This window comes from Cicer arietinum, chromosome 6 (assembly GCF_000331145.2).
Source record: "Cicer arietinum cultivar CDC Frontier isolate Library 1 chromosome 6, Cicar.CDCFrontier_v2.0, whole genome shotgun sequence".
Taxonomy (NCBI): Eukaryota; Viridiplantae; Streptophyta; class Magnoliopsida; order Fabales; family Fabaceae; genus Cicer; species Cicer arietinum.
This window is the reverse complement of record NC_021165.2, coordinates 59410702-59420949: the sequence shown is the minus strand read 5'-3', so window position 1 is coordinate 59420949 and position 10248 is coordinate 59410702.

Sequence of the window (10248 nt, the reverse complement as noted above, 5' to 3'; positions counted from 1 at the left end):
ATGGGGATGGGGATGGGGATGAGGATGGGGATGGGGATGAGGATGGGGATGGGGATGGTGATTTTGGTGATTACGATCACTATCTACTTCGTAATCACGGAACAATGGATGGTGTACTGGAACATGTTTATGAGAATAGACATCGTGGATAGGAGGATGTGTAGGGGTCGTAGAAGGGGGGTGAATAGGGCCTGAGGTTGATGAGTGGTGGTGGTGGTCTTTACCAAACACAATAAAACAACTCACTTGGAGTAGGAGTAGCACTGATGCGAAAACTTTGGCCATTCTCTACACAAGAGAATGTAATCTACAAAGAGTTAGGGAAGTTGTCGATATCGTTTGAGTCTCCAAGTGGTGTTAATTTATAGGAACTTAAATCAATATTTATAATAAAAATATCGTGGAACTTAAAGAAAAAAGCTTTGAGATTTTATATAATAATAAATAAAAAATAAAGTGACATAATAACATGTTAATAAAAGTTTAATATTTGAATAGTTGGTACACCATTGATTAATATATTTTATATTTATTTACTATTTTTAATCATATAAATAATTTTTAGTTACTATTACATTAAAGGACATGTGTTATAATAATATATAAGGTATTAGAATAATAAATTTATTATTCATGTTAAGAATTAAAATATTATATAACTTATCACTTGAATTTTATTTATATGTTATTATATGTATATCTTTAAACAAATAAATAAATCTTTCATTTCAATAACATACAAATTCAATATTATACTTCTACTATATTCATAAAATAATATAGCGAGTATTAAATTTATTTATTTATTTATGAGTTGTGAGTTCAATAGTAAAAATTTGATAATATAACTTCAAGAAATAACATTTAAATTTAATATAAAAAAATTTTAAAATGATTGTAATGTCATGGTTATCGATATTAATTTTTCTTTTATTTTAAAATAATCAATTTATTAAAATACTATTATTTTTAACATAAAAGGATAATAGAATACATAATATTCTCATAGCAGCATAAATCTTAAAAACTTGATACTTTTTCAAGTATATCATATTCAATTTCGCGGTCATAATTTTAATGTTCCACAAGATTTAAGCATAGTCACACTAGAGTACAAATTATATATATAATTTACACGGATACCTTAGAACATCTTATGCTGGAAAAAGACTCTAATTATAATTAAGTAATCCAAAAAAGTAAATAAAAAATTAACATTCATATTTAATGCAATTGAAAAATTATATATATTTTTCAAACTTTAATTTGTATTAGTAAATATTTTATGTGCGGCGGGAAACAAACCTGAATCTTACGCCAGCTTCGTATCTAGCATCCCCAACCTATTTATCATGTGCACATTTATAATAAAAGTTAGGGTAAACCACCTATCGCGATCTCAAAAAATATAAGGCGTTGTTATTTTAATTAGTTTTTGATTTAATTAAAAAATTAAATTAGTTGTTCATATTATAATTATTAAATATTATTTTAATAATAAATTCTATTTTTTAAATATTTTATAATAATATATTATATTGTTTTTTAATAATTATTTTGATTATTCAATAATGACTAATTTTTTATAATAAAAGTTAAAGGGATAGTGTGACCAGAAAATGGCCTAGTTTGCACTTTCCTCTATGCAACTACAAATTAAGAATAAGGTTATGAAATTTGGACAATTCTATTTTTTCATTATTGATTTAAAACATCATTTTCTCTCTATTTCTCCCTCATATCATCATCAATATTTGGTGCCAACATTGGTTAGATGATTGGGGTTATAGTGATGCCTTTGTATGCCAATTTCAAATCATACTAATATTTTGCTGCAAATGATCACCACTTATTTGGTCTCAACATAGTTTAGATGATTGTAGTTATAGCGATGCATTTGCATATCATTTTATTTTAAAAAATTTATACCAAAATTTAGCATGTAGATGATACTATAAGATAAAAAATGATGTTTTGAGAAAGAAAAGAAAGCTCAATATAGTATTTAAATCATGAGTCTCTTCCTTGCAATGCATTAGTTTTTTGGGTTGTGCTCTCTATATGGACTTAAATCATAACACTAATTAACATAATAATATTTCCCCTTTTTTTGAAAAAAAAAAAACAACTATAAGATATTAGAAAACATAAAGATTCATTGATTAGATTATTTTTTATAGCACCATACATGCAAGAAATTTGATTTATTAATCCTCTATTTTTCTCTCTTAGTTTCTTTCTTCTTCTTATAATATCTGTAACACTGTTAAACCTAACATTTTTTAACTTAAAAATAAATCACCGATATAATTAAATTACAATACTTTTTAACCTAAAATTAACCTCAACTGATTCATTCTTCTTCTCTAAAAAAAACTAAAATTAACTCCAAATATTTCATTCTTTTTCCCTAAAAAAATCTAAAATTAATCCCAAATATTTCATTCTTCTTCTCTAAAAAAACTATACTCCTACATAAATAAGAGTCAGAATTTCAAATACAATATTAATACAAAATTACGAATGTTTGTTTCTTCTTTCGATTGATTCGCTTCAATTTTTTGTGTGTTGATGGATGAAAAAATGAAATTGAAACTAGCGATTAGTTCAAAATGATGAATGGGTTGATTCAATTATCAACGAATTGAATTACAATTCATCAATTATTAGATCCGGCCATTTTTCAATTTCGACTAACATTCCCAATTCAATTTCTAGTATTTCCAGTTCCACTAAGAATCTAGTCGACAAATTAAAAAATATGGTCAACCAATTGAAAATTTTGGTTTACCAATAAATTTCCAAAGCAAGTTTCACCTTAAAACGATTATTATAGAAGGTAAAAACTAAAAAAATATTAAACCAACAATTTCAAAAGAAACTCACCAATATTATCTTAATATCTTCGCTATCTTTGATAATATAATACAAATTGATATCTTGCAATTAACCTGTTAGTGTTGATGCTTTAAATTTAAACCAACAATTTCAAAATACACCATTAATTTTTAATTTTTTTAAAGAAGAATAATGAAACATTTAGGGTTAATTTTAGGTTAAAAAAGTTATAATTTATTTATATTGGGGGTTCATTTTTAGGTTAAAAAAAGTTATGTTTTAAATATATTTAGGTTTAATGGTGTTACAGTTTTTGTAACGGAAGTTTAATGGAAGTACTATTTTAAAATGAAATTATATTCACAGGGATTTGAACCAAACAATAAAACTTATGAAAACCAAAATAAAAAATGATTATAATTGCAATGACCAAAGACATATTTAAATTATTTTTATATTATAATTTTCTTTTATTTTTTATCTACCAAATATTTAATAGACATACTACTAAATAAACACATATTTCTCTTTTAACTAATTAATTTATAAAAAAAAAAAGTTATCTTTTTAACTAATTGATTGGTGACAAATATTTGTCTCATGTGTTATTAATTATAAAGAAAACTATAATTAATGTATTATAATATTCTTAAAAAAAATTATGTAGAAGTCATTCAAGAAGCACACTACTAATGAAAATTTTATTTCTTTTTTTAGTAATTGATTAATGAATATTTATATCTTTTCTTGAGTGTTCCTAGTTTTGTAATAAGAGTTTAACATTGTAACCTCAAAGGAAATTATTCAAATTTAAGACAACTGTAAAATAGCTATTAGTATCACTGTTATTAATAATCATTTTCTCTTCCCCAATTTTTTTTATAAAAAAAAAAACCATATTTTAACTAATTAACTAATGGAATTTTTTTTTTCTCGTATATAGTTTATTTAGTACATTTTAAGGGTAAGTCGTCATTTTAGTCCCTAAAACTGTTGAACATTGTCACTTTGGTATGTGACTCAACTAAAAACTCAAATTAGTCATTAATTCATCAAAATTATCTTTGGAATATACAAATTACTATCATAAAAATCCGTAAAATATGCAACTTACTGTCAAAACAATTTTTGATCGTTATAACCTCATGGACTACACTGACCAACATTGTGATGATTTGATGATTAATTTGAGTTTTGGGTTGAGTCGATGATCAAAATGATAGTGTCCTACATTTTCAAGGACTCAAAGGGTAATTTACCCTACATTTTAAATACCTATTGTTTTGTGAAATTAATTCTTTTAACTAAACAATCATTTACTAACATTTGTTTCATGAATGATTTATGCAAAAGACATTCAAAAGATAAATTATTAATGAAATACATGTTTTTCATTTTATTAAATGATTCATGAAAGCCAATTTTATAAAATATTGACCATAGATAAAAAATTGTCAAGTGCATGATTTATACCCAAAAAAAATTCTTAATAAATTTTGTAGTTTGAATTTTGTGAGAAGATATTACAAAAGTTGATATGAAGTAAACCACATATTTTATAAAGGTTTTTTTTTTTAATTATCGAACCAAACAACTACTAGAAATTTTGACATTAGTGACCGATTAATTGGTGTTGTTATTTCAAAATAGGTTGTTGTTATTTTTAGCGACCGAATCAACGACCTTTAAATTTCGTTGATAAATTACTCATCGCTAGTTGTTGCGACTAAATCAGTGACTAATATTTAGTGATTGAATTAGTGACTAAAGTTTGAGATCGATTTACCAACCACTTTGAATTAATTTTCTATGTCATTAACCACTGATTTAGAGACGAAATATGTGACTTAAGCTATAATTTTAATTAAATATTTGGTCACTAGTACCGTCTCTAAACTTTATATTTAAAAAAAAATAATCCATTACTTTAATGTCTAAAAAAACAAAGAAAACATTTTTTTTTTTAATTTGATTTCAATATCTAAAAAGTTCATACATCAAAATCATTTAAATGCATTAAGCATATCAATGTACATAATTAAAGAACATAATTTCAGTAATATTTTCAAGTACTCAAAAAAATACAAATAAAATTTTAGTTTAAATATAATATATTTTAGTCATAACAAAATGCAACATATTTGTTCTTCGGATTAACTTATCAATATCCTTATAACCCTTAATCATCATGATCACTAGCACCATTATCACCAATCTCATCATCAAAATCACCATCATCATGATTACCAACATCATTATCCTCAATCTCATTTTCAAGGACTTGGTCTCTAGTGTATGGCATGGGTTGAAAGTCCAAGTTATTCATCAATTATTTTATCACGGGGTTGTTGCACTAAACTGCTCTATTTGTATTAGCCAATTTCTCTCGAAGTTGATCTCTTTCATTTCTCATTTCAAATTCATGTCTTTGTTTATCTCTTTCATTTCTCATTTCTTCAAATTCATGTCTTTGTTGATCTCTTTCATTTCTCATTTCTTCAAATTCATGTCTTTGTACCCACCCCATTGATAAAGAACATGACCCACGATAATATGGTCTCCCAAATAATATAGCAGATTCCATTACAAGACCATATGTTTGTCCTCTTTTTATTCTTGCAACCTCACACCACACATCTAATTCATTTGGAGAGGGAGTTCCTTGCAAAGTTTGACAATGCACTGCCCTCTAGGTCCTTTATCAGAAACTGCTAGATTATGTTTCATTTCACTTCGGTACCATATGTATTGCAATTGTGAGATTTTGAACCCTTAGGTTTTAATTGTGCAATTTGAGAACTCTAAGTATCACAATTGATATAATTGTGTCAAGACAAACTCTCATATTAAATTTTTGATGAAAATAAACAAAGGTTAATTAAGGATGTTAATTATGATTCTAAAATGTTATGTTAATTTAACTTGTGCTTTTGAGTGAATTAATTAAAAGATAGGAATCAAGCAAAGCAAAAAAATTAGATAAAAACTGAACACATAAAGAAACAAGAACATTATGGACAAAATGGAGAATGTTCTCCAAGATCAAGACTGATCTTCACAGCCTCAAGATCAATCAATCTCCATTAGTTCAAAGAAGATTTTGCCTCTAAATTTCATGCTAATGTTATCTGTACTTGAAAAGGATCTAGAAGGATCCATTCTAATCAAAGAAGGCATTTGAATCACTAAGTTAAAAGCTCAAGAATCAAGCAAGTTAAAACAAGTATAAACTTTCTCCAGCTTAACTATCGAGAAAGTTAATCAATCTTGATATGTACAAGTCATTCAGGATGATCAAAGACTGAACCTCCAAATTGATCATCAATCTCCAAAAAGTACAAAACTGACAGTCCAGATTGATTATCAATCTCCACGATTCTGCAAAAGCTCAGTATCAATCTTCGTAATTCTGCAGAAGTTCATCGTCATTCTCCAAACTATTTTGGACAGAATCAAGTCTCCAAATTAAAGATATAACATCAATAAATATATCTGAAGCATAAAAGATCATTAAACACAAAAGAAATCTGATCAAGAACGAATAAATCAGCCCAGTGAATCAAATTTAAAAAATTGTTGAAAGGCTGGAATATTTTTATTCATATATATTGGTTTTGGTCAAAAAGACATAGCACTACCAACAGCTCTTTTGACCATCAGTAAATGCTCCTAAACGCTTATAAAAGAAAGGATAACACTCAGGGAAATTGCAGAAAATTTTGAATAGATTGTTTGAAATCCTATCAACCTTGATAGGAAGTGGTTTAATCTCTTTCTAGGTGGAAAGAAATAAAACGTGTAACAAATCAAGTTTGATCGGAATTAGGTGTTGTAAAACCAAGAAGGTTCTTTGTTTTGAACACTTAGTGGAAAATATCACAGTTGTGAGGACTAACGTAGCCCAAGTTCGGTGAACCAGGATATATCCTTGTGTGGTATTTTTTTTGTCTTATCTCCTTATTTATTAAGCCTGATTAATTACTTAAGTTAAAACATAAATTGAATTTCTGTTTTCAAGCTAACCAAGAACGTTCTATGTTCTATATTTTCTTAACCGAGATCATTCTTGAGTTAAATCCTTAAGTTTTTCAAGAATTTTTAAATAGAAACATTTTATAATTCAAACCCCCATTCATTATAAATCAACATTGTTACTTCAATCAGTACTTTAGTCTAGTTTTATATGGTGTTCAAAATCCAATTCAATAAATTCAAGTTTAATTTTATTATCATACAAACAACCTAATTTTTATCCCCTACCTTTTGTTCCTTATTCCATAATTCTAGTCTCTGATATTTTATTTTTAGAATTCTAAGTATCACAATTGATATAATCAAGATTCATTTGTTCTTGTTTGTAAGTATGTGTGTGTATATTTTTAAGAGTTATCCAACCCAATTCCTTCACCAAATGTCTCTTAGAATTAATCAACTACTCATACAAAAAAATAGTTCATCAAAAGTTATCAAAATAGTATATTTGTTGTGATTTTCTTTGAGGAAATTGGAATTTATCTTTTGAAAGAAATCGTATACATAATGTGTTGATGAGGCAGAGAGGGGTAGAAGTAGCAGTGAAATGAGAAGGAATATCCTTTTTTTTCTTCTTGAAGAGATCATCATGTCTCGTCTATCGATCGTGCTTTGCCGAAACTTAACTATTCCTTTGAGAAGGAGTACACTTTCTTCCTTTAAGAGTACAACGAAGACGCAATATTAGGTCACATGGAATGACATTATAATGAGACGACAAAGGAATTTCAAAAGAATTAGAAAATAAGTCATTTACCTTCTAGTTCACGATAGCCGACGAGATGACGAAGAATGAGAATTTCACCTTGCAATTTCAGTTTGAGGGTTTAAGAGAACACGTTGGCTTTGCGGTTGTAGAAAGAATTCGAACAAGTTGGGTTTGAGTGTACTAAGAGTTAAACTATTGTTGTAAGATAAATGGTTGTGAATCGTCATGAAATGGCTGTGAATGCGGATGAAATGGTAATGAATATGGTGGTGAACGAGTGGATTGTTTCTTTTACGAAAAATAAAATAAAATAAGAGGGCTTTAGCAAGAAAGGAATGATTTTAGAGTTTGTGGTGGGTGGAGAAAGAAAGAGAAACTGAAAAAGGTTCCTAGGGTTTGGGTAGAAAATTTTTTTTTGCTTGGAAAAAGTTACAGGGAAATAGAAAGGTATTCATAAAAAAAAAATTAAGGGAATTGAGTTTAAAAAATTGAGGGAATTAGAAATATGTTAATAGAAAATTGAGGGAATAAAAAATATTGGGTGTATTAAAAAAATGAATTAGCGACTGAAGTTTTGGTTGCTCATTTTAATTAAATTAAAAAAAAAAATTAGAAACCGATTTTTAGTCACTAAAATTCAATTGTTACTTTAATCTCTAAATTTCGTTCGCAAGCGATATATTGATCCAAAAAAATTTAGTTGCGTGGTTCAAAATTTCAATCTCTAATTCGATCGTTAGTATGACTGAAAATATTTTGTCTCTAAAATCAATCACTAAAGGCGAAATTTCCAGTAGTGAACCAATCCTTTGCACTATTATAGGTCAAATTGTGTTTAACATAAAAACAATAATATGTTATAATTCTTCATCTATGCATATTTTTCCTTGTTTTTATGCTATTGGTATCCTATTACACCTTAGTTATTAGTTAATTGTATGAGTTATTTCATATATATTGTTAACTGCAATATCTAAATTTAATGATGTGTTTATGTTTTTATTTCTTAGATTAAGTAGGTAGTTTTCATAGATTTATATTATTTTGATATTTTAGTGTTGTGCTGAATTATGGTGAGAAACCAACATAACCAATGTGAAGTACTTCAGTCATATCTGGAATTGTAGATGTCCAAATAGAGTAAAATCAAATGATAATTAAATATAAGATTCATAACTACAACTTTTATGCAAACATTAGAACTAAATTTGGACTAAAAAGAGGCGATAAATGCAATTAACGTCAGACAAGAGATGTTGTACATTGAAGTACAAATGCATGTGCATGTTGCATATTTATGTAGTAATATATGTTTCTTTCTAGGAGCGCTGGAGCGCACGACATGCTTCAAAATGCTTGAAAGTACGTTTTTCTCACTTTTTATGAATCTTTTTGGCTATTTTGATGTGTGGACTTGTGCTTTAGTAGAGAAACTCATATGAGGTTGATTCTAACACCAATATTGAAGAAGTTTTATCAAGGATCAGTCGTGAATAATTCTTGTTTAATCTCTATATTTTGTTCCTTTGTTATTGTGAGTAACTAAACCCTCTTTGGTAGAGACGAGTGAAATAAAATAAAACTCTTATTTGTTTGATTCGATTTCTAGTTATATGAATGACTTTATTGAATAATGAATCTCATATCTATTCTTAATGTTTTTTATTGTTTGATCAACTTTAAACTATTTTACAATTTGTATTTTAAAATGGAAGTGAACTTTACGAATGTTTGAGATGAGAAACTCATGATATTGTAGTCTTAAGGATAAATACAGTTCATGAAATCAATTGAAATATATGCAGAGGCAATAGTTTAATAAGAGAATTTATATTCTATAAAACTTAATTCTAATTTTAAATCTATTAAGAAATTATGGTTTACTATGAAATTAAAAGTAGTGTCACTAAAGAATTAGAACAAGAATAATAAAAGAGAATTCGATAATAATTTAATAAAAAATTTAATAATTAATATCAAATTAGAATTCGATAGTAATTTAATAGAATTTCCACATGTAATATTTTTGCAAGAGACTATTGAATGTGACATCAGGTAGTAATCCTGAATGCAGGGGCATAATATATGGCCGATAGGACGAATCGTGGAGCTCTCATGACACACGGGTTTACTCACTGCTTTTTCCAATAATCTCACCCTTTATCGATGCATATCATCCATCCAATACAACTAATCTTTTAAGTTGTTGGTTTAACTGAAATATTAATTAAATATACGTTTAAGAATGTCAAACATGGTCCACTTTGAAAAGTTGTGTATTGGAGACTAATATTTATAAATTATTTAAAACTCTATAGATACGTCGTCTCGAGAAAACACAAGTCTATTATCATCTTTATTTTTAGTAAGAATATAACTTGGTTGTTACATGTTTGATAAAAATAAGAAAAATAAATGTGTAGTTTTTAAAATTAAATTTATCGAATTGACATTAATCAAGTTATTGTTTTAATCATAAAAATAATTAGAATTGTGAATTTTTATTGTCGTCGACCATCGTTAAAGTTTTAAATAATTTTTAAATATTGGTCCGTAATAATATATCATATATTGTGTTTGTTCATCGAAACACATGCCTACTTTTGAACATCTATTCACAAAATAGATAAACTTAATATATTACTTGATTTTTTTGAGTGAAGACCCAT